This window comes from Cryptomeria japonica, chromosome 11 (genome assembly GCF_030272615.1).
Source record: "Cryptomeria japonica chromosome 11, Sugi_1.0, whole genome shotgun sequence".
Taxonomy (NCBI): Eukaryota; Viridiplantae; Streptophyta; class Pinopsida; order Cupressales; family Cupressaceae; genus Cryptomeria; species Cryptomeria japonica.
In genome coordinates, this window is record NC_081415.1 from 126,880,102 (window position 1) to 126,906,358 (window position 26,257).

Genomic DNA, 26,257 nt, shown 5'->3' on the forward strand with positions numbered 1-26,257 from the left:
CAACCCAACAAGATATATAAGAAACCAATAAGGTATAAACATGAATCACCAAAGGAACACATGTAGGGGTGGAGTTTCATGACTTGCCATCCTCTAACATAACAAATATAATAACACAAAGCACTAGCTTGATGGACATGTGGAGCAATCTCAACATATGAGAGATCAACAGAGATTGACTTGCCATAGAAATGGCCTTCCCAAGATTATCCTTAAACGTCCTCCCTAGGATCAAGTCATGGGGCTCACATCAATTATTTATCTTAATGAATTAATCTAACTACCCAACCCATTAATTTATTATGTTATCACCTATTTAACATCATGGTAAACTTCCAATGTGCCCTAGCAATCTAGACTTCATGCATCCTTAGAATGAACCTCATGCAAGCCTATCTCTCGTGACCCCGGTCATCACAAGGAAGCCCACTCCCCCTAACATGGATCGAAACAATAACAAATCATAAGAGGTTGTAATCCATAATGAAATCTGAAAACATAAACATTATATAATTATCAAGAGCCTCAAAGCCAAAAGTGAATCAAAACCATCTCAAAATCTACTATAAGCATAAGGTAAACTTCTATGACAAGGCTCATCAACTTGTCGGAGAATCATAAGTATAAATCCATGATCACAACATGTCAACAAGGTGAAGAAGCACAAAACTGCTACGACAAGGCTTATCAACTTACCGAAGGACAAAACTACAATAAAACACCAAATACAAAATTATTGCAAACTAGAAAATGTCAAAAACTCTCAATACAAGCCTCTGGTACAAGGACACATTCAAATAATTCATCATAGACTAAGAAAACTGAGAAAAAACATGAATCGGGTAGTTTAGTACATTTGAAATGTAGTACAAAGCATTTGCTGAATCTAACAACGCATATGATCAATTAAAAAATTGCATTCACCAAATGATACAATGCATTTATAATGAAATGACACATTTACCAGATCTAGGCTCGCATATAAGGCCCAATACAATGCATTTACCCAAGTAAACAATGCATATACACAAAGAAATAACACAATTATAGTTATAGCACATTTACAAAAATTAATTTCCCAGACTTAGAAAATTTGTGACAAGGAAATCAAATCTAACACTTCAGGAAATCTTACAAATATGGGCTTAAAAGAAACACCCAGGTAATACGAAATGAAGGATATAAACAAAATATAAAACCATAAACTATAATGAAAGATCCATCAAAACATGACTTCACAACTATAGACTCAAATACTTCTCGAAAAACTCACAGAGAGCCTCATATGACACGATAGCACCTTCAAAATGATCACATACCCAAATACTAGCATAAGAACCAAATTGAAGAAGAAAAACCACACATTAAAAATTCTAGACATGGGAATAACATAGAGTCCTCATAGAAAACAATAAATATTTTTTCCTAAAAACTATAGTGCAAACTACATAATATAAATTCCCATGAGATATCTTCCCTTCTCAAACTATATATAACTATGCAAATAATATTTTTCCCAGCCCTAAATACAATTTTTACAGACATGGAAAAATAAAAATTCGAAGGAAAAGAATCCCCAACCTATAATTTTGAAGTGCCCACAAAACCAAACAATCTCCAAAGAAAATTCAAATCTTTCAAAAACAAAGTTGTAGAAGAAATTCTCAAAGAATGGGAACCCGACACAAAGCTCAGGCTACCGAATAAAAAGAATTTCAATCCAAAACCCTAGCCAAAAACCAACCAATCAAAATAATCCTTAAAACAATATATCTTACCTACCCATCATATATTATATTTTATTTCCCCAATACCTTCACAACCAATAAGAATAAATGGTAGTTAGGGAATAATATAAAACTTAGTCAGTTGTATAAATAGAATACTGTAAATATTATTTACCAATGTATAAATAGAATCAAGCCCATATAAAATAAATTATGGGTTATTAATTAAATATGATCTCATAAATAATCAAGCCAATAGCATTTAATGGTAGGTAGGAAATATAATAAACTCATTTACTCAAGTAACAAGAGAAATGTAATAAGATATTATAAAGTATTGATTACCAATCCACTGAACAATAATGACCATGCCCTATTAAATATCTAAGGGCCATTTAAAATAAAACCAATTAAATAATTCAATACAAGTTGCCAAGGATAATAAAATAAAAGTCGACTAAATAAATAAATATAAAATAACCAAGGCTCAATAAATAAATTAAAAGCCACCAATAAATATTAATCAACATTTAAATATAAAAGCACTATTAAACAATAAATAATAAATAAATACTAGCTAAAACATATATCAATAATAAATAAATAAACATTAAATACCCAATAAATAATTAAACCATAAATAATAAATGAATGAATAAATAAATAATTAAATAATTAAATATCAAATAAATGATCAAACCTCAATAAAGATTAAACAATAAATATTAAATAAATAATTAAACATCATAAACTAAATAAACATTAATTATCAAATAATTAAATTCTCAAAGACAATAATTTAAAATATTAAATTAAACATTATTAACTATAGAACCACACATGAAAAAAATTAACCTCATGGGTGATTAAAAAAATAGAGCTATGTCAAGAGCAGGAGCAAGAGCTGGAGCAGGAGTGAAAGATGGAGTAGGAGCGGGAACTGGTTCAGGCTTGAATTTGGTTTCTGTTGGATCTGGGAGCCCAGGGAGTCTGCCCCCTGATCCTTTGGATGGGGCCTCAAATGATTATTGGGATGGTGGTACCATTACTGCCAATGGTTTTTCTTTGACCTCTAACAAAACTGGTGAGGTTGAGGGCCCCAAAAATAAGATTCCCTCTATGGAATGCAACAAAAAATGGGCCTCTCTTTTTTCAACAAACCTTAAAGGAAAGGCCATTTCATCAGTACCGCATAAGGTGGATCGGGACTCTGGCACTTGCTCCATCTCCATTCCGAATAGTATTATAGATCAAAATATGGCTCATATGCATTTAATCTTGGTTGGAAAATTTATCGGCCCACACCCAAATATTGAGGTTCTTCGATTCTAGGTGGCAAGGAAATGGAAAGGTAAAGGTCAAACTGATGTTGTGGCTATGGCTGGTGGCTTCTTCTCCTTTTCATTCTCTTGTGAAGAAGATTTTTTATTTGTTCTGGTGGGAGGTCCTTGGATGCTAGGAAAAGCTTCATTGGCCCTTAAAAAATGGGAACCAGGTTTTAATCCCAAAGACTAGGAATGTAAGGAAGCCCCTATCTGGGTCTGCCAGGTTTACCCATGGAATTCTGGGGAGAAGAATTGTTTACAGGTATTACTACCTTCTTTGGGGAGCTAATCTCAATCAACCCAATGACTGCAGCAAAAAGACGACTGGTCTATGCTAGACTGTGTCAATGTCAAACAGTCCTCAAACCTACCTTTTGAGGTTGATCTTTTCTCCAAGCTCAGCAGATGGGTGTAGAAAGTAGAGTATGAATCCATACCCTTTGCATGTTTCCATTGCAAAAAAGTTGGTCACTGGGCCAAGCAGCACCCATCTAATCCAAAGAAGGAATGGAGAAAAAGGAATGAGCCACTCTTAGAAAAGAAGGATGCACTGGTCGCAGAGCCTTCGTCATCTTTTTTGGGCTCTGATTTGGTTGGTTCTATCCCTAATCCAATCATTCTCACTGACCTTGACCTAAGCAGCTCAGACCCTATGGATATTGTTGGGGAACCCTTTGTTGTGAATACCCCCCGCATTGATGGGGTTTCCCCAACCTCTACTAGATCTGTCCAGGATATTCCTATTCAATTGATTGTTGATATGGATAACTCTTTTGAGTCGAATCCCCAGACCTACCCCTTGTAGTATCCTTCTCCTGAAGACCCCGCTCCTTTTATTGAGGTCAAGCCCAAAAATAGAAGAAGGAACTCCCCTATTGGCCAAATCACCCCAGCTCTTGGGGGGGTCTTAACCAAAAACAGAAGACCAAACTATGGGTCGGATGCAAGGGGGCTGGGGAGATCTTCTAATACAGTTAGCAGAGATTGACAGAGTCGGGTTGCCATTCCAGATGGAGCTTAGAGAACTTTACCAAAAATGGGGATGGGATTCCCCCCTCATGCAAAATGAAGGTCATCTCATAGAATGTAAGGGGATTAAACCACCCCCATAAGCATGACCTGCTATCTAATTTGGTCAAAGATCACAAGCCTGATATTTATCTTGTCCTAGAAATGAAAATGTCTGGTAGTAAAGTGGAAAAACTCAAACAAGCAATTTTTGGAGATTGTAGTGTTCACTCTGTGGATGTTGGTGGTGCTTCAGGAGGTATTTCCACCCTTTGGAATCTGAGACTGCAATGTGGTAAGGTGGTTCTTTCTTCTCCTAATCACATTTCTACAAGATTCTTAAATCTTAAAGATGGATCCTCCTGGATCATTTCCAACATCTATGCTCCTAATGGGAGATTAGCTAGGAAATCTCTATGGTCTTCCATTTCCCTTGCCATATCTCTCTTCCCTAATGAGAAATGGATCCTTCTTGGTGATTTCAATACCCCTCTTTCTAATCTAGAGAAATCTGGTGGTTTACCTATTTCTATTGATAGTAGACAAGATTTGGCTGACATGAGCAACTCTTTGGGCCTTTTAGATCTTGATCTTATTGGGGCCAAATTCACGTGGTCCAACAAATGCAGTGGGGAGGATCTTATTTAGGTCAAGCTTGATAGGGGTCTTATCTCTCTGGATTGGCTCCAAATGGCCTCCTGCAGACTCAATGCCTTAGCCTATGTTGGATCCAATCACTTCCCCATCTACCTCTCGGTCTCTCCTTTGTCTAGTAGAAAGGTATACCCCTTCAGATTTGAGAAAATGTGGTTGATGGCCCCAGAAATCCAAGATAAAATTTTGGAGTGGTAGAATATTGATATCTAGGGAACGGCTATGTTTTGTATAGCCAAGAATCTCTCCAATGTTAAGTCTAATATTCAACACTGGAATAAATCAATTTTTGGCAACATCTTCAAAGTTAAAGAGAACCTCAAACTGGATCTTGCTGAGGTCCAAAATCATATCCAAGCTTACAGGTTTGATATAGATGTCTCGAATCAAGAAATTGATATTTTGACCAGATTACACGATATTATCTCCAAAGAAGAAGAATTTTGGAAGCAAAGATCTAGAGCCTTATGGCTCAAAAGCGGTGACAAAAACAATAAGTTCTTCAATATGACAACTCTTAAGCACGGGGCTACTAACAGAATAAACAAAATTCAGATTGGGCAGAGATGGGTTGATAAGGATGATGAGATTTGTCAGGAAGCCATCATTTTTTTCTCCAATCTCCTTTCTGTGGATGACCCTCCTTACTCTTCAGCTCAAATCAAAATCTTGCAAGAAATTCCCTCCATCATCTCTAGGGACATGAACTTGGAGCTTACCAGAATCCCCTCCCCTGAGGAAGTTCGCAATGCTATTTTCTGTTTTGAAGGTAACAAGGTCCCCGAACCTGATGGTTTCCCTCTTCTTTTCTTTCAAAAATTTTGGCAGATTATTTGCTCTGATGTGGTTGCTGCTGCTCAAGAATTCTTTAGATATTGCTCTCTCCTGAAGGAACTAAACACCACCTTCCTAGTCCTCATCCCTAAGAAATCTGGTGCCTCCTCTTTTTAGGATTTTAGACCTATTAGCCTTTGCAACTCTATTTATAAAATCTTCACCAAGATTCTTGTGCTCAAGCTTAATATTTTCATCCTCTCTTTAATCTCTAAACATCAAAATGGGTTTGTGCCTGGGAGGCAGATCCTCGATTCTGTTATTGTGGTTCATGAGAACATCCACTCCCTGTCAATTAATAAAAAGTTGGGTTTTCTCCTGAAACTTGACTTGCTGAAAGCTTTTGATAGAGTTAATTGGTGCTTCCTGCTCAGAATCCTTAGAGCCTTTGTATTTGGAGATAACTTCATCCAGATCATTGAGAAATGTGTTTCCACACCAAAATTCTCTGTATTGATTAATGGATCTGCCTCCGGTTTTTTCTATTGGTCTAGGGGCATAAGACAAGGGGATCCTCTATCTCCCTTGCTTTTCATTCTAATGAGTGAAGCTCTCAGCATAATTATTTGGAGGGAGGTCAGAAATGGCAATATTATGGTCCTTCGACCCTCCTCTCAGGACCCCACTTTCTCTCACCAACAATTTGGTTATGACACTCTCTTGATGGGGGAAGATTTGGTCAAAGAAGCTAAGAATTTAAAAATGACTCTAAATATATATGAACATGGCTCAAGACCAAAAAAAATAGCCTGGCTAAAAGCTCCATCTTCTTCCTTAACACCCGTGAGCACAGGAAAGTTAAGATTGCCTCAATTATTGGCTGCAAAATTGGATCTTTGTCTGATTCCTATCTAGGCCTTCCTCTTTGTTAGGGCTTGGCTCTTGATTCCTTTTGGGCAAACCTTGTAGACAAATTCCAGAACAAATTGGTTCGGTGGAAAGGTGCCTTGCTAAGACAAACACGTAAGCTCCAGTTACTCAAAGTCTCGCTTAAGAGCCTCCCTGTTTATGCTATGAGTCTATTCAGAATCCTTGCCAAAATTGTGGATAAATTGGAAAGAATTCAAAAAAAAAATTATGGACTAGAACTGAATCCAAAAATAGATTACATCTTGTGGCTTGGAATCAAGTTTTCTTTCCCAAATCCATGCGAGGCCTAGATATCCAGAATTTGAGAGACTTCAATAAAGCCCTGATGACCAAACAACTATGGAGATGTCTTAAGGAGAATAATGAATGGATTGATATATTCAAACTTAAGTACCATATTCATGATATCCAAAACACTCTAGAAACTTATGATCTCCCCAACAAGGTTTTTGATTTCTAGAGCAATTTCTTGGGCTCCTCCAAAGTTATCTTGCATGGTTGCAAATGGATGCTAGGTAATGGTACTAGAATCAAGTTTTGGGATGGTTGGTGGACTGGTGATGGCCCCCTTTTGGACTCTGTTTGGGCTCCCCACTTCAAAGAATTATGCCTCAGAAAAATTGGCACCTGGGTGGCTGATTACATTAGAAATGGAGACTGGCTCGACCTCTCTTCTGTTGATAATGATCTGAGTCCTATGTAACCTTGGTTCAATTGTATCCACATCCCCCACTCTCAAGGGGAGGATGACGTGTTCTAGAACTTCTCCTCTTCTGGGATGTTCAAATTTTTTGATGCCTATAAGTTCATCTCTAGATACTTCTCCCCCCCTATTGGGCAGGTATCTAGAATAAATTCCTAATTCCTAAAATTAACATCTTTTTCTAGTTGTTTATGCAAGGAAAGATCTCTACCATTGATAATATTTGCAGAAGAGGTATTTCTCTCTCCAATAGATGTTTTCTCTATAAAGAGGCAAAGGAAAATGCTGGCCATCTACTGCTACATTGTGCATATGCCATAGATATCTTGAATCACTCCTTTAATATCTAGAACATTGTCTGGGTCTTCCCTATTACTACCTAGTGAATGTGGCTTGAATGGAAATGCCCTTCTGATAATCAGGCCTTAGGTGTTCTCTGGAATTTATCTCTTCCACATATTGCCTGGGGCATCTGGAAAGAAAGAAACAATAGAGTCTTTAGGGATTTGGAAACCCTTGCTTTTGTTGTAGTTGCTAGAATTCACAATGCTATCAAAGAGAACTTTCTCCACTCCTACCCCGACAGAAAGAATGACTCCCCCATCCCTACTCTCCAAGAGGATTGGGATAATATCAATTGGTGGCAAATTGGTTGGAATATTTCCAACCTAGTCGACAAAACCAAGCAGTGCAGATAAAATGTTATATGGCATCCTCCCCCTATGGCCTAGATCAAAATCAATGTGGATGGGGCGGCTAGAGGAAATCCTAGTCTACTGGTTTCTGCGGTAGCACTCCCATGGGAACCCAGTCTAACCACTACATGAAAGTCAGTGCTACCCACATTGGGTTACACATGGCTAAAAGAGAAAGCTTTACTAAAGTGTGGCTGGAGTCCGACTCGCTAAACATTGTCAACTGCTTGAGTGGATGCACGAATCCTAGCTAGATGATTGCCAACTTGATCAAGGACTACTGAAATATAATTAATGAGCTGACATATTTCAAAATCTCACACATATACCAAGAAGGCAATAAGGCGGTGGATCTACTGGCCAATTTGTAGGTGGGATACATGGCAACCAACTGGTGAAGTAGCAGGGATACTTTCCCCAAAAATCTATGCGACCTAGTACGTAATGATTACTGCATTAATCAATGACCCCTCTTCATGACATGATTAAGTTGATGGGAAAATGGCTATTTTTGGTTTTCCCTAATCAAATATCTAGAAACCTCCTCAGTGATTGGATTTCCTATCTTATTGTGTGGTTTTTCAACTACTATTTGGATATCCTGTGGGTGTGGCCCATTTTCTTCAACTGGTTGGTGTTAGTGAGCCCCATCTCCTACTTTTTGGCAACCAGGAGCATAATGGGAGGGGATAAGAATAGACAAGAGCCCTCTACTTGCGAGAAGTGGAAGAAGAATAAAGATGTCTGGCAGGAAGTCATCGATTATGGTCTCATCCCCTATTTGGACCGACTTCACAACACCTCTCCTCTTCTTACAGAGGCCTTTGTTAACGAATGGAAAACAAGGAGTCTCGGGGCTTATGGTGCTGATTATCAGATTGATGAAACTTTAGTGGTGATAGTCACTGGTCTAGCTATGGCTAGAAGAAGATTTTATAGGGATAGAAAAAGTGGGGAGGAGGACTTGTCAAGTTTCTTTGATAAAGACAAGGAGCACTCCAGAGTCACCAAGATGGCTGATGGAGGCTACAATAGAAAAGACCTCATGGCCCCCTGGGCTGACATGTTTGAGTTTATAATGAGGTATATCACCCTCGATGGCAGGTATGCAAGCATCTTTTCCTACCATTTCACTATCTTAAATCATTTTCGGTACGGTATAATCATCTATGTTCCCTTCTATTTGGCGTCCTCCCTTGAAAATAGCTTGGAAAAACATCTAGAGAACCCTAACAACCCTGTTCTCCACGAGGGACTTATTTTCCTTATCATGGAGCACACTAAATCCATTGAAATTGTGACCCCTCTTGCTGAGATTGGCCTATAGATGGATGTCCAAGATGTCTTTGACTTAGAAATGGACTTGGAAGAAAGTGGGGTTCCTGTTGATGACCCTGAATATGAACCTGCAGATGACGGGGAGATGATCGTCACTCCTAGGACATTCGGTAGCAAGAACCCCCCCAAATGGGCGGCTAGAAAATAGAAAACCAACAACAAACTAATCTCCAAGGCCGAGCCCCTCACCAATTAGAAAAAGATGGTGGCTAAGGACCACAGCCCGAAGATTATGGACCAAGGGATTAAACTGGACATCCCTATCAATGTCCAGAAAGAAAAACAGGGGAGCATAGCCAATGAAGAGAGCTGTGGAAATCAGAAGACTAGTAGTCTGATGAATCTAGTCATGGAAGCTACTAGAAGCCAAAAGAGCTGTTGGAAGTGGGTCGAGCGCGAAATTGACACCCTCAAAATGGGGGTTAAAGAAATAATTGATATTTTCACTATGTCCCCTAAGCCTAGCAAATCAGAGAAACTCATGATTATGACACAAAAACTCTCCCATAATGTTGAGGTGATGAGATGCAATCACGAACAAAGGATTGATAAGGTGGAGCAATCCATGGTTGAGATTAAGAAAAATCTCAAGAACCTAGTTGACATTAGTAAAGAAGCCATGAACAATAGCATTGAGGGGCTTGAAAAGATTAATGCCATGGTTGCTAATTATAGATCCCATCGTAGTGAATCGGTGAAAGATCTTGGAGGAGATGATATGGTTGTTGGAGATAGCAAAACCACTGGACCCAGTTCCAGAACCAGGAGCAGAAGCAACAACAAGGGTACCTCTAGATTCATCATGAAGGAGCTTGAGGAAATCAACAAGATTTACATCCAAAAGAACAAGGATCTGGTGCTCTCTCTTAACTGAGATCTTTTTCTTTTGTTTTGGCTTGTTTGTCTGCATTTCCTTTGTTTTTATTTCTGCTCAGGGTTGCTCCCCTGTTTTGTTGTTGTTTCTTGTCGGTTTGGCTGTTGGCCGACTGTTGTAAAACTTTAGGTTTCGGGTCCTTGTAAAACCCATTTATCTTTATAAAAACTATAGAACCACACATAAAAGATCAAATAATTAATCTTAACATAATTAAATAAATCAGCTTGCAATTACTAACATACTCACAACACTGAGAAGATCAAGTTTACTAGCTAACATGGTGAATTACACCAAGATGCTGACGACTCATAGTGAATAATTTAGACCTAGAGTATTTGAGGGGAACTCATGTCATCTCTGAACCACACATACCATTGGGATTAAAGATACACTTAGACCTGTGGAGCCAGGTGGATTCGATGTTTGGTACCCACAAATCCTAAAACCACAAGGCCACAATACAACATATACAAATATATGATAAAATGCAAGTGATAGAGAATCACAATGGAACATCCTACTCGCAATGAGTGATGTGACGTCGTTCCTATCATGAAGACAGTTATAAAACACTCAAACATGTCATAATTCCAAATCATCACATGTAATCATGAAATGGGGTTAGTATATCCACAATGCTATCAAATACATAATCCATCTAAACTAACAAGTGCCTATAGAGATCGTTAATATGAATCCATCATATCATGATCATCAATAACAAGTATCATCTTAAGCATCTGAAATATAACTAGAGTCAACACATAGTGTATTACCATCAAATATTACCATAAAGTAAACTAAGCTATGTCAATAGGGTCCATAAATGCACAATGAGGATTATGAGTCAAGGTGGAACACTACACAACCAATCAAGTTCTGGTCGAGAAAGTGTTCTGATAATTTCTCCCTTTGTCATTGATGACAAAAACACTTAAAACTTATCTACCATATCTCCCCCTTAGATTATGCTCCCTTAATTCACAATATTCTCACCAATACACCATTTTTCTTTAAATGACCATATTTCCACCCATTCGACATCAAGGAGAAAGGGTAACAAAAAAAGGTTACCAAAACTATACTCACAAAAAAGGGTTTCAATTACATTTCACTTTAAAAATTATCTTGTACTTCTCTTTAAGTTCTAGAAGAATGGTCTTCAAAGAATTCATGGACAAACTGAGACTCACACCCAGATTGTCATTTATTACCAAAAAATCAATAACTTCAGATAAGGAACTAGGGATGAAATGGTTACTTACACATTTTTCTACTTCAATAAGAAGACTAGAAAGATGTTCCAATTTGGCTTCAACTAACTCCTTCACTTTCTAGAAAAAATTTGTCACATCTCCTTTCTGCCTCTAATAAAATATAAGGTTAGACTGCAAAGATTTTATCTTCTTTCTTTGTTCACCATCTTTGTCACTGAAAATATCAAATTATTTACCCATGGAATTCAAATCAGACTCAATAGAATCAATTTTAGTTTTGAAATGTTCCATAGCCATAGGCCATTGAAGATAATATTTGTACACTTTGGCTGCTTCTCCAATATAATCTTTCATCTCCTTAATACATTGAAGAAATCTATTTTGAGCATAGGTACACCTCTTCTCCAAATCTTCCTGAACTTCATCTCTTTTAGTTGATTCTTTAGGAGGATGCTTCATACTATTTTCAAGAATTTCAAATAGAATATCCAAGAGGATATTTGCAATACTTTTCAAAGAAATACTATTCTAGAGGAAATAATCAATTAAAACTTCTTCAATCTTATCTTGATCATATGAAGATCGCTCAAGGCACAAATATACAAACTTTTTCAAGCCATCTACTTCCCCAAGCAAACTAAGAATGTTCTTAACACTGTAAAGATTATCTTCATCCATACTGCCTTCTTGTTTCTTGCCTAAAACTAGCTTTCCCTTAGCTTTTGTAGATGGTTCTAAACCATCAAGGGAAATTATTTATTTCTTCTCTTCAATATTCCTCTTCTTCATCAGTTTTGAGGGGGACATGTCAATTCTTATCTTTTAACTATTACTACCAGAGAAAGTATTATTCTCAATAGTACTGACAATGCTAAGAACCTGACTAGAACATGACAACTTCTGAAGATTCATGAAATTATTATTGCATGCCTAATATCTATCTACCAAATATCTAGATGCTTATGTTATTATTTACTAAGTTGTCATTAGTTTTATTTCCAAAGTCATCCTATATACTCTAGTCGGTTAATACTACCGAAATATTCAGTCGGTAAGCACTAAAGCAGTCGGTTACAGAAGAAAGGAATCACAGAGTTAAGTATACACCGAGTTGTCTACTGAGTAAAGTTCTATATCTACCGAGCAGCAAAGAAGGTATACCAAGTACTCTAAACCGAGTGGGAACGTGTTACCAGATTCAATGAACCTAGACACATATGTGAAACGTGTTACAAAACTCGAGAAGATCTAATCGTTATCACATAGGAAATTGCACTTCAAGATTTTGTATGATTTTGAGGAAGTTTATCCAATGAAATAATTTCTATGTTTATTCATTCGATGAATCTTGTTTGTAAGATCAAAGCATGAACAGATCACCATTCTAGAGATCTATTTATACAGAATGATTTGAATATCTAAAATGGTGAAGAGACATGTGTGATAAAAGAGGAAAATCATGAGAAGAGACAATGTGTTGTGATTGCTAAGATTGACAAAGATATTCAGAGGTCCCCGAGAAAGTCTTCAGAGAATAGTTTATGGGATAGAGTAAACAAAAGGGTTTATCAAGTTGATTTATCAATTACCGAGGTATGCTATGAGCAAGGTAATTTCATATTGAGCACATAGAATCTGCTATAACATTTCAGATGTAAAGTTGCAGATATTTGTAAAGATTTTGATTGTATTACTTGAGTTGTAATAGAAACCTTTAACAGGGTAAAAGACTCTAACAAAGTCTATAAATTGTAAAGCCTTTAATCAGGTGCAGCATTTTGTATAAGTGTTGTAAAATCCTTTAGCAAGGTAGATCTAAAGATCTTGATACTCCTAACAGGGTAAGCTATCAGAAATAGCTAAACATGTAGCTCTAACCGAGCAACCTTTATTATTGTAGTAGTGAAGTTGTGGATGCCATCCCCACTGCAGTTTTTCTCTCTAACCAAGAGTTTCTGCATAACCAAAATATTTGTGTTATGGAGTGAAATGTGTATGAATGTTACTTCTATAATTATGTGTTAGCTTTATATTATGAGATCAGCAGTTTACAGTTTATGTTTATCAGTAAGATTGTTTTTGGAGAAAAGTTTTGAAGTACTAATTCACCCCTCCCCTCTCAGTACATTATCTTTCCTTGTTGGACCTAACAACTTGTAAATTTGTATTCCAACAGAAACATTTTATTCTCATATAACATTCTCTTTCAACGGCAAGGATTTTTTGAAGTAAAAACTCAAGCATATGATCAAAGAACCAAACTAGAATTGATATCCAGTATTTTTTGTCAAATTAATATTTTCTACTAATTATGGCTACAATAATTCATGCAAATCAAAATCCTTGTTCTCTTTTACCATTTGATGTGCAATATATACTACTATCACCGAGGCTGAACCTTCTCTATTTTTGTAAGAAATTTTATATGCAAAATACCTCACTACATGGTTAATGATTGTAGCAGTTATCAATTCTCATTGATCAATTGTAACACCAATTAGGGTTTCATCTTCATTTTTCTTGATAGATCTCTTCATCGGAATGGGTCCAAAATCACATAGACCAAAAATAGCTAATATAGCTTCCTTCAAAATTGGATAGGGTTTGTCCACTATCATATGATCAACCTCAATATGGTTTAAAAGAAACCTGATCACATCGTCATCTAGAAACCATGGATACACACTCCAAATATCCAAGCCTCTATTCCCTAATTCTCTAATTTTCTACAATTCTTCATCTAATGAGCAATTTCCCAAATTCATAATCCTCTCATGATTATATTCCTCTAATTGCACTTTTTCAATTTTTCAACCATTTTTTCTGCTAAATTCTCTTCCAGATCTCATATTGGAATCCATAGAGAAAAGGTATGAAAGATACCTTTCATTCTTACTCTGCTTTGAATTTTCTTTTTCTCTTCTACTCTTCAAACTTTTCAACGCATAATGCAAAATAATCTTGAAAATTAAATATTTAACTTGTTCATTGTACCCAGGGTTCTGCCACCAAAAACAGCCTTGTGATAGTGACGTCAACTAAATTTTGTACTCATATGCAGTCTACCAAAGAACACATCAATAGAATAAATTACACTAGCATGTGCAAGCCACCATATTCATTTCCTTCATGAGAGGGGATACAAATATATATTTCCTTGAAGTTCCCCCTAAGCTAAAGCTACCAAATCAATTTTTTAGAGGAAGTAGCCACACCAAACTTAGGTTAAACAAACTCGAGACCACATATTTCCTTCTCCATAGCATAGCATTATTCTTCTTAGGTTTATTTGATATTACCAATGCATTTACATTCCTGGACTAGTTAACAAAATGTCCATATTTGTTGCAATTGTAACACTTTATATTCTCCTATCTTGAATTCACAATTTCTTTTTTATATCTACATTGATTAGCATTGTGACCAAACTTATAGCTTACATGAAAATAACCTTGAAAGGGCTTACTTACATGTGATCCATTCATTTCATTTGTAAACAGTCTATAGATTTTATTCATAACTTGAATGCAACAGTTATTAGCCCTATGTCCAGAACTTTTATAGATAAAGCATTGACTATTATGATTTCCTTTACTTCTGAAATCTACAACTTTATGTCCAAAATAATTGCATTGAAAATAATAACCATTGAATGATGGGTACCTTTGAGCATTAAGTTGACGAACCAAAGATATATTCATAGTAGATCTTGGATTTTGGACAGGTTGAATTTTCAAGTTTCTTTTTAGCTTCCACCTTCTCCTTTCCTTTTATTTTGTCATACTAATTTGAGCACTCTCTAGAAAATTCTAATCCTTGCTTTTCATTATGATATTTCTACATGGTTAAGAGTTTATCCAACAATGTGTTGCTTTCACTGACTTTTGCTTCTGACTTCAGCTTCATGATTTCTTGTTCTAGCTTCCCACATTCTTCTCACTTTTGATTAATTGTATCCTTCATAAATTTTGCCATCTTCTTTCTTTATTCAATCTACTGCTTCAAACTTATAAATTATTCCATCTTCTTGCTTTCTTCCATCTCTTTGCTTTCTTCAATGCCTTTCTTTAAACTTCTAGATTTGATGTCTCAGCTTCTTCACACATTCATTTGCTACTTTTACATTTTCTTTCAAGTCTTCATTATCAGATTCCACAGTCTCCAAATCTTCAAGGGTTGTCTTCAATTCTTCATCCAAATAGTATTCTCCTATCATATCCAAAGGAGCTATTTATTCAAATCAAGATCTCCCTCAAGTGGTTAAGCTTGCAACAAGGGACTAAGCTCTGATACCAATTATTGAATGTACTAGAATGCTGAGAGGGGAGGGGAGTGAATCAGTATTCTCCAAATTTAATCCCCAAATTTAACACATAAATTTTGAAACTAAATTTGATCTCAATTAACCTTGTCATAAAATGAAATCCAAAACACGCAACCATAAGAAAGAAACCAAATTTTTATACGTGGAAAACCTAAATGAGAAAAACCATGGAGAGGGTTAACTCTTAAGATAATGTAATGAGTTATATGGGATTACAAAAAGGAGACTCATAGTCGGAGGGCTCACTGCCCAAATTACATAGACTCACTGCTGAAAGGCTCACTGCCAAAAAGAATAAGAATGAAATGAGAAAATTGCATCTACATATGCATGGGATCAGATCTTGTTAAACTCAAACAACACATCAACTACTTGTAGTAGATTTGATTAAGAAACTCTACAACTTATTCACCATTTTCTTGCTCACACTCAAAATACTATCACACAAAACCTTCCCTTACTCTTCACTAATATTTCACACTCTATTAGTTATCACCTTCTTCGCTATTACTTTACTCTACTCTTTCTCATATCTCATATATATTTGAACATAATAAGTATATGTATATGTGTGTGTACCGATAAGAATTATACATTAAGTTGGCCTTAGAAACACTTACCCAAAATATATTCCAATGGTCATATCACATGCTACAATCACCAGAGAAAAACAATAATTAAAACATTCAAGGTTGCCTTGACCTAGAATGAACAAAACCTTGAAGTTCCACAAAAACATGTTATTGAAGCATAAAGAACGCAATCCATCTTAGTATAGGAATAGTTAAGGACATGAACAATAGCTTATCAATAGGATTAAAATTAGATACCAAAAGTCAGAGGCAAAACTGGAGCTTATAAAACTAACAGACACTACATAGTCAAATATCTTTGTAGGACAACATTCGGAGCATGACTTCTGAAGGACCAAAAATGGAATACAACAATCCTGAGCAATAAGAACCAACGTATCAAAACACATGCACTATGATAAACATGCCCATGAACTGATACCACACAGTTTTGGACCAACAATCTACCAAAAGAGTATACTTACGACCACTGCTAATTGCCTTTCATTCCTACATACCTATCTTTCACTGTGTTGCATTGCCAACATTCTGCATACTCAACATGCACTGCAAACACTATATACTGCAATATTCAGATCAATCTGGATCACCAGGATTGACATCAATAACAACCAATCAAGCATTTCTAACATATAAGCAGTCTTATGTACACTACTTATTCATTGTATGGAATCATGTTAATTCTATTATGTTGCATCATTTATAAGAATACAATTTAATCTTGTCATATTCTATCTCTCTTAATTATGTGCTTTCCACTTGGTCTCTAGATCTTGGGTGCCTACTTGCATAGCAATTTCTTACACATTTTAAAATAAAGCATATTATTCATACATATTTTCTTTATATATATTTGCATGCTTCATACTCTTTTTAGGAGTAGACTTCTTTTAAAAATAAATATCGAAGCCTTTTTAACCAAAATAGCTTTTATTAGAGGAATCCAAATTGAACATTTTATTAGTTGGTATTAAATTAATAAAATTAAAATAGGTTGATTGGAGTTTTTTAGCAATAATATTTTTCAAATTTATTTTTAGATATGAAAATTAATTTCCTATCATTCTAATCAATATCAATATTATTTGAGTTATTGAATTCAAAATAAATTGTAGATTTATCTTCTATAAAATATATCTCATTTGATAATGACATAACATATACAGAGACTTAATCAATGGAAGCATTTGTTTCTATTATTTAATTTTGATACCTTCATGGACAAAATATTTAATTAAATTTTGAAAGAATTTGATTCAAAAAATTAAATAAAACAACAACTTGTTTCATGATAATATGGACAAGTATTTTATGTCATTTATAATTAACTCAGAAAGAATGCATTGAGAGATCTTGTGAAAAGGTGTAGAAGAAATCAAAGTCATTGGATCTAGCAATGTTTTTTATAAAGATAAACATGTTTTACAGGGACTTGAAACCCAGAGTATTGCAGACCAAGCCCAACAACCAACCAGACCGAGAAACTAAGTAGAACAGGGGACAAACCCCACACAGAGCGAAAACCAAAAAGTAAAAAAGCTGAACCAAAAAACAGGGCAAAGCACTCAGCTAAGAGAGTACATCAATTCAGTATTTTTTTGAATAATACTTCTATTAATTTTCTCCAAATCCCCCATGATGAATCTGGAGGTTCCCTGGTCTTGGCTCTGGCTCCTGGTTCTAGTACAAGGACCTGAGCTAATCTTCCCACCAGCAGCACTCTGTCTACCCTCTAAAGCAATCTTTTTTTCTTTTCCCCCATGGGAGGGTCACTAGCAATGGTCTTGGTCCTATAATTAGTCATCATGGAATTAATTTTTTCCAAACCATCAGCACTATTGTTTATAGTCTGCCTACTAATTTCCACCAGATTGTTTAGGTTTTCCTTGATCTCAGTCACATCCTCTTCCAGGTTCTCAATTCTATGCTCTTGGTCAACCTTCATAGTTTCCACATCATTATAAATTTTTTGGATCATACTCATGATCTTCTCAAATTTATTGGGCCCAAGGGATTTTATTAAAGTGTCAACAATTCCTTTAATCTCATCTTTTAGGGATCCGATTTTCTTCTCCACCCACTTCTAGCAATTCTTCTAACTTCTAGTAGCCTCCAATAGCAGACTTCCCATCACCCTCTCCTCCTTTATCTCACCTTTATTTTCCTTAACCACAAACCCATGTTTCTCATCATCCACCTTGATAGGGATGTCCAACCTAATCTCATGGTCCAGGGATTTGGATCCACTAGATTTGGTAAGTTTTGTTTTCTTTTTGGTGGGTGTCTCTAGGTCTTGCATTTTTTGGCAGCTAGATTTGAACTTGCTAGCCGCCCACCTTTGAGGATTGATTTTCCTGCTACTATTAGTTCCAGGGGTCATGATAAGCTCCCCTTCTTTCTTTGGTCTATACTCAAGGTCCTCCATATCCTTTATATCACGTAAATCCATAGCAATACCATTGTCATCCTCATCCATCTTCATATCAAAAACCAAATGCAAATCAAGGTTAGAGGAGGAAATGTGGTTTTTATCCTTGGGGGAGGGTTTCACTCCATGATCTTGGGAATATTCCATAATCAACAAGATCAGCCCTTCATGAATCACAGGGTTATCCTTGTTTTCAGAATGTTTAACTAAACTATTCTCCAAGGATGAAACCAAATAAAATGGAATGGAAATCAATCTACCATGCCTAAAATGGTTTAAGATAGTAAAATGATGTGAGAAAATACTAGCATATCTACCATCCAGGGTGATGTACCTAATGATGAATTGTGTCATATCAGACCAAAGGGAAATCAACTCTTTCCTGTTATAGCCACCATCCGCCATTTTTGTAACCCCCAGTCTTTCCTTCTCCTTATCATAAAAGGAAGCAATAGCCTCCTCACCTGACTTCCTGTCTCTATAGAATTTTCTGCCTTTCATATCCAGACCAGTAACAGTTGCAACCAGATTTTCATCAACTTGAAATTTTGCACCAAAGGCAATCAACACACCCTTATTCCAACCTTTAACAAAGCTTTTCGTAAAAATGGAAAAATGACCATGCAATCTCTCCAAAAAGCGCACCATCCTGCCATCAAAAATTTCCTCACAAACATCCTTATTCTTTTGCCACTTATCATAGGTTGTGGGTTCAAACCTATTCTTTTCACCTCCCATTCTAAAGCTCGAGTAAATCAAAGATTCTAGAAAAACCAGGAGGAAAGCAAACCAGAAACAGGGCAAACTGAAAGTTCTAAAACTTCTCAAAGTGGTAATAATTCGAAATACCACCCCAACGACTCCCATCCCATCATATTATTTCATCATAAATTTCATTGGAAAGGCCAAAGATCTTGGCATAATTTCTTGCCAGGTCGCATAGGGTTTTTGGGAAAGTTTCCTCTCCTCTCCACCATTTAACTGCCAAGTTCCCCAAATGATCCGTTAGTTTGTTTCCTTCCTAGAAAACATGCAAGATCTTTAAATCCTCTAGTCCAGCTATCATTTCAAGGCAGTCCTTGATTAAGTTTGAAATAATCCAGCTAGGCACCGTACATCCCTTAATGCATTTGACGATGTTAAGTGAATCACTCTCCAGCCAGACCCATTTGAACCCCTCCTTGCTCGCCATGTGTAGTCCTATGTAGGCGGTGCTAGCCTCCACAAAATGGTTAGTCGAGATCTAGTATTGTTACATCTAGTATGGAATTTATAATTACAAACATGTCATGAAAATATCGGTAGCGATAATAAGTGTATGACTCTAAATTATTTAACTTGTTTTTCTATATTAAACTACTTATATTGGGCAATGACTATCTTTTATCAAAATACACCATAAGCATCCATGGGCATAGTATTTTAGACCTATTAGAGACCTCATGGGTTCCACTCGACATGGCTTGTTTTCCATTTTGTATGATCTATAATTTTATATTAATCAACAATTAGGAACAAATTTATCAAACATTTAAAATCACTCTCATACAAATTTGCACATCATACATAATAGGAAACATAAAAAAAAAGATATCATAGTGCCACCTTACTGTTGGAATTTTGGCACTTAGTTGTCATTGATGTCAACCGGTAGAGATTGAGCATGGTAGATGGCTACCTAGATAATGATGAAGAGGCGGAATGTTAAGATGTACAACCGGTATAGGATGCTATACCGGTCAACAGGTGAATAACACTCTACTAGAAAAGGGTTTCACCGATATGTGTTTGTCAGACTGACTGAACATTGGAAAGTTGTGTCTTGATTAGTGTGAAGCTAACGTGGAAAGTAGGGTGTGGTTGGTGAAGCTTCATCCCCAAGGTCGATGAAACAGACATTCGCCATTAATGAAGGCACCGCAAATCAAGGGATTGCATCAGACTGATTGTGGCTCAAAGAAGAAGGAATGACAGAGGAAGATTAGGGGAGTAGCTGGCACCTGGACCGAAGCAAGAAGATCAGATCGAAAGAATACCTCGAGAAGGAAACAAAAGAGTCATTAATAGCAATTTGATAGATGTAAATCTATATACAGGATTGTGTTTCCCCTATCCATAAAACATGTCTTAAAAGGCACAGAAATGACGGAGCTGAACTGATGGACTTCAAGGAGATCAGATCTTACAAGATCTAACTGGATTTGATTTGCCTCAAGGATGGTGAAGAAATCCTAACAGCCTGGATTTTGAATTGTTTTGGTGGGAAATCATCTTATAAGAAAATGGAGCAATGTGCAGATGATTGATAATGCTACAGTAAAGAAAGGGGTGTGGAGAGGAGTTGGAAGAAGAAAAAGTTGAGAAGGGATTTTGATCAAGTTATAGTGTGATCAAGCAGGCAAACTAGTTAGAGGATCCTACTGGTAGTTTCATAGTCGAGCAGTTGAGCCTTATCAGTAAGGCGTGCAGAGTAGGCAACATCCCAGTGTGACATAGTGTACTGAGAGACTGTGTGTGAGGAGAGAAAGATAACAGAAAGTTAATTGATTCAAGAGTTGCAAAATTCATTTGCAGTAAGAAGCCTAAATTGTACTCAAATAGTATTTCAATATACATTGCCAAGTTGGAGCTTGGTGCAGGGGTTGGTGCCCTAAAAGTCAGGGGTTGTAGCTCCTTGTGTTGGTGCCCTTAACTTTGTGACTGTGTTTTACTGTGAGGTTGGATTGGAGCAGTAGACTTCAGCAACTTTTCTCATCGAGGTTTTTCCCATATTAGGTTTTCCTTGTAAATCTGGTGTTGTGAGTTGGTTGTGTGTGCATGATCACTTTGCCCTTCTTTCTTATATTACTGGTTTGACTATCTATGTGATTAAGTAAATAATTTATATTCTCAAGTTAGATCAAAAAAAGAATAGACCTAGGAACCACCGATTCACTCCCCCTCTCAGTGGTACTCTATGTTCAACAATTGGTATCAGAGTGTAAGTTCCTGGTTATCTTCAGACCTTGGGTAGATTCTAGACTTTGAGCACAATGGAAAGAAGTGAGTTTGCTTCCTCAAAATCCCCTTTGTTTGATGGATCTAACTATGCTTTCTGAAGTAGAAGAATGGAGACATATATTTCATCTCTTGGCTTTGATGTATGGAAGTTAGTCAAGAATGGGTATGTTGTTCCTAATACTCCTCCCACTAATCCGGATGCAAAGAATGAGTATGAAAATAATGCAAAGGCTAAACATGCCATATTGAGTGGACTATCCGATAATGAATTTGTCAAGGTTATGCATTGTGTTTCAGCAAAGGAAACATGGGACAAGTTGCAGAGATTATTTGAGGGAGATACAAAGGTCAAGGAGGCCAAATTGCAAACTCTAAGTAGCCAACTTGAAAGCATCAAAATGAAAGATGATGAAAAAATCACAGAATACCTTCACAGATTTGATGAAACTATGAATGCTATTAGAGGACTTGGTCAAGAGATTGCAGATGAAATTCTTGTCAAAAAGATACTTAGATCTCTCACTCCCAAATATGATACCAAAGTGTCGGCCATAGAAGAAGCCAAGGATCTAAAGATTTTTACTATGGATGAACTATTTGGTTCCTTGACAGCCTATGAGATGAGAACAACCGGTGAGACTTCCTCAAGAAAAGAAGTTGCTTTCAATACCACCAAAAAGGGGAAGGAAGATGTTACCCTTAAAGAATCCAGTGAAGACTCCGATGCTGAAGTAGCAAACTTTGTTAGGAAGCTCAAAAGAGGATCAGGCCGGTACAAAGGAAAGCTACCACTTAAGTGTTTCAACTGTGGGAAGGTAGGACACTTCATTGCAAGTTGTCCTCACAAAGAAACTTGTGGAGATGAGTCAAGAGAGTTCAGAAGATCTATCAGAAAAGATAGAGAAAGGAATGACCATCGACAGGGAAGAAGAGACTACCGAAACCAAAACAGTTTATATACCATTGAGGATGACACAACAGATGACGAGGATGGATAAGAAGATGATGACCATGAGAACCACATAAGAGTAAATCTGTTAAAGGCACTTGACAGAACTGCTACTGAAGATGAGGAAGAAGAGGATGTTGAGGCTGAAGTGGATTTGGAAAGTGAACTCATCAGTGCACTTGAAGAACTAAGTAAAACAAGAAGAGAACTCAAGAGAGTTAAGCTTATGCCAATAGATGAACAAGATCTCATGAAGCAGTCTCTGGAAGAATCCAGTCAAATCATATCTAACCTAAAGTTGTAGCTGGAAGAAACTTAGAGGATCAGTGAAGCTATAGCCCTTGACTTGACAAAGAAAGAAAAGGAGCATCAAGAGCTGGAAGTAGAAATAATAAATCTCAGAAAGGAGCTTGAGGAAAGAAAGGAAGAAATAAAAATAAGAAGCAAGTATGAAGGCAACATTGAAGCTTTGGATAAGATGTTGAGCAAACAAAAGCAATCCAAAGACACTGGTGGCTTAGGCTTTGAAGTTGGTCAAGGATCAGAACACAATGGAAAATTTGACAAAGAGATAATGTTCACTTCTTCAATTGAAGGAGAAGAAAAGAAGACATTCATTGTAGGCAAGGAAACCGGTAAAAAGACATATGCTGATATTGTTAGAAATCAACATCCAAACCGGCATATAGAAATGAACTGGAGGTCACATTTCATGCACAAATTTGTAGATTCGAGAAGGAATACCAAGATTGATCAAGAAGGATTCACTAGATTCAACAAAATGAATGGAAGAACCCCAATGAGGCAGTTCCATTCTGGACAAAGACAGCACGACCAGTATTTATCGAATTTTCATGGTTACTGTTACTGGTGTAGTATATTTGGGCATAGAATAACTGACTGTAGGTTAAACAATAAACCTTCTATGAATTTTGAAAGTAGAAATTCATTTAATACACTCTGAGATATGAATGTTGTTTGCTATCAGTGCAATGGATATGGACATAAGAGCTTTGATTGTAGAAAGAACCAACCGATATCCTACAATAGTATTAAGGATGCTTCTTTTATTGAAAACATAAAATGCTATAACTGTCAAGAATTTGGACACATAGCCAAATTATGCAGAAAAAAGAAGATCAAGCAAGTGAAGGAAAATATTGATCAAAGACCAGTATCTAAACTTGAGCAGAATTCAGGAGCTGACAATAAGAAGGAAATCAAACTGGTTTGGGTTGAGAAAGAAAAGGAAAAGGAATAATCAAGTCTCATAGTCAAGATTGCCTTGCATGCTGAGAGGAAAAATCTATGGGTAGTAGATAGTGGTTGCTCAACCATATGATTGGTGACAAAATAAAATTCATTAATCTTGAAGATTGGAATGGTGGATCGGTAAGGTTTGGAGACAATTCCTCCATCAAAATAAAGGGAAAAGGAACACTAAGCATTGATGGAAAGATGAAGGCACATGATGTATATTATGTGGAGGGCCTCAAACATAATCTACTAAGTGTGAGTCAAATGTGCGACAAAGGTTACAAATTCACCTTTGACTCAACCAGTTGTCAGATAAAGAAAGACAGTATCGGTAAAGTGGTGGCAGAGGGAAAGAGAACTGATGGAAATGTTTATAATCTGAAGGAATGCTATGAGTCCCAATGTATGTTAGGACAAGTAGATGAAAGTTGGTTATGGCACAAAAGATTAGGCCACATAAATTTTAAAACTTGGTTGTAGTAAGAAAAAAGGGGAGTGTGAGGAATATTCCAACCATCATCAAGCCAGTAAACACATTTTATGATGAATGTGTAAAAGGCAAGAAAGCAAGAGTAAGTTTCAAAACAAAGGAGCACAACACCTTCAAGCCACTTGAAATTGTGCATACAGATCTGTGTGGTCCAACTAGAACAAGAGCACTTGTTGGTGAAAGATACTTCATACTTTTCATTGATGACTACTCAAGGATGACATGGGTCACCTTTCTACAAGATAAATCACAAGCATTTGAAAGATTCAAGATCTTTCAGAAGATGGTGGAAAAGGAAAGAGGGTATAAATTAAAATGTCTAAGATCAGACAGGGGTGGAGAGTTCACATTACTATGAAAAACATGGAATTAGAAGACAATACTCTACTCCTAGAACACCACAACAAAATGTTGTGTTAGAAAGGAAGAATGAGATAGTCAAGGAGATGGCCAGAACTATGTTGAATGAGGCCAGTCTACCAGATACTTATTGGAAACAAGCAGTGCATACTGCTGCATACAGCTTGAACCAAGTTCAATTGAGAACAAATAGCAAGATGACACCTTATGAATTATGGTATGACCGGAAGCCATCAGTCAAATATTTCAAAGTATTCGGAAGCAAATGCTTCATTAAGAAAGATATGGATGGTTTGGGAAGCTTTGACTCTAGGAGTGATGAAGGGACCTTCTTTGGTTACTCGTCAAACAGCAAGACCTACAAATGCTACAATAAAAGACTAAGAAGAATTGTTGAAAGCGTGCATGTAAGAGTTGATGAGGATATGCACAAAGGATGTCAACCACACATTAACCTATATGATGACTCCGATGATGAAAATATTGATGTTCAGTTTGACACTGAACCAGAGGTAGCACCTCAGAAGGCTCCCAACTGGTATGTATAGTTGAATCATCCAGAAGAGCAAATTCTAGGAAATAAGAGTGATGGTGTGCAGACTAGAAGAAGACTTGCTTGAAATGATGAACAAGTCAACCTATGTCTCATGACTAAAGTTGAACCCAAAACCTTCATTGAGGGTAGCAAGAGACAAGAATGGATGGATGCCATGGAAGAAGAAATGCACCAGATTGAGAAGAACAAGACTTGGGAATTAGTCTCTAGACTGGAAGATAAGAACATCATTGGCACAAAGTGGGTCTGCCAGAACAAAATGAATGAAGAAGGTAAGGTTGTGAAGCACAAAGCTAGACTAGTCTGCAAAGGATACTCTTAGGTAGAAGGGATTGACTTTGAAGAAACATTTGCACTGGTGGCTAGATTAGAAGCAATTAGGATGTTTATAGATTACTCTGCCTACAAGGGCTACAAAGTGTACCAAATGGATGTAAAATCTACTTTTCTAAATGGAAACTTGGAAGAAGAAGTATACATGGAGCAACCGGAAGGATTTATGTTGCATAATGATGAGACATTTGTATGTCAGTTAAAGAAAGCTCTGTATGGTCTAAAGCAAGCCCCCAGAGCATGGTACTCAAGGTTAGATCTATATCTAAAGGAGCAGGGATTCAAAAAGGGAAGTGCTGATAGCAATTTATACATAAGAAAAGATGGGACTTACATGATTATTGCAGTTGTGTATGTAGATGACATCATCTTTGGTGGCAACAAGGATACTCTCTACAAAGAGTTTGCTGATCAGATGCAATTAGAATTTGAGATGTCAATGCTTGGTGAATTGACTTACTTCCTTGGCTTCTAGATACTATAGAAAGATGAAGGAATCTTTATCTCACAGGTCAAGTATGCAAAGGAGATGCTGAAGAAATTCCAACTGGAAGATTGCAAACCAGTAAGTACTCCCATGGTGACTGGCAGAAAATTAAGTAAGAATGATGAATCACCGGTAGTGGATCAGACTTTGTATAGATCCATGATAGGCATTCTACTATATCTAACTGCTACAAGACCGAATATTGTTCAGGATGTATGGTGGCCAGATTTCA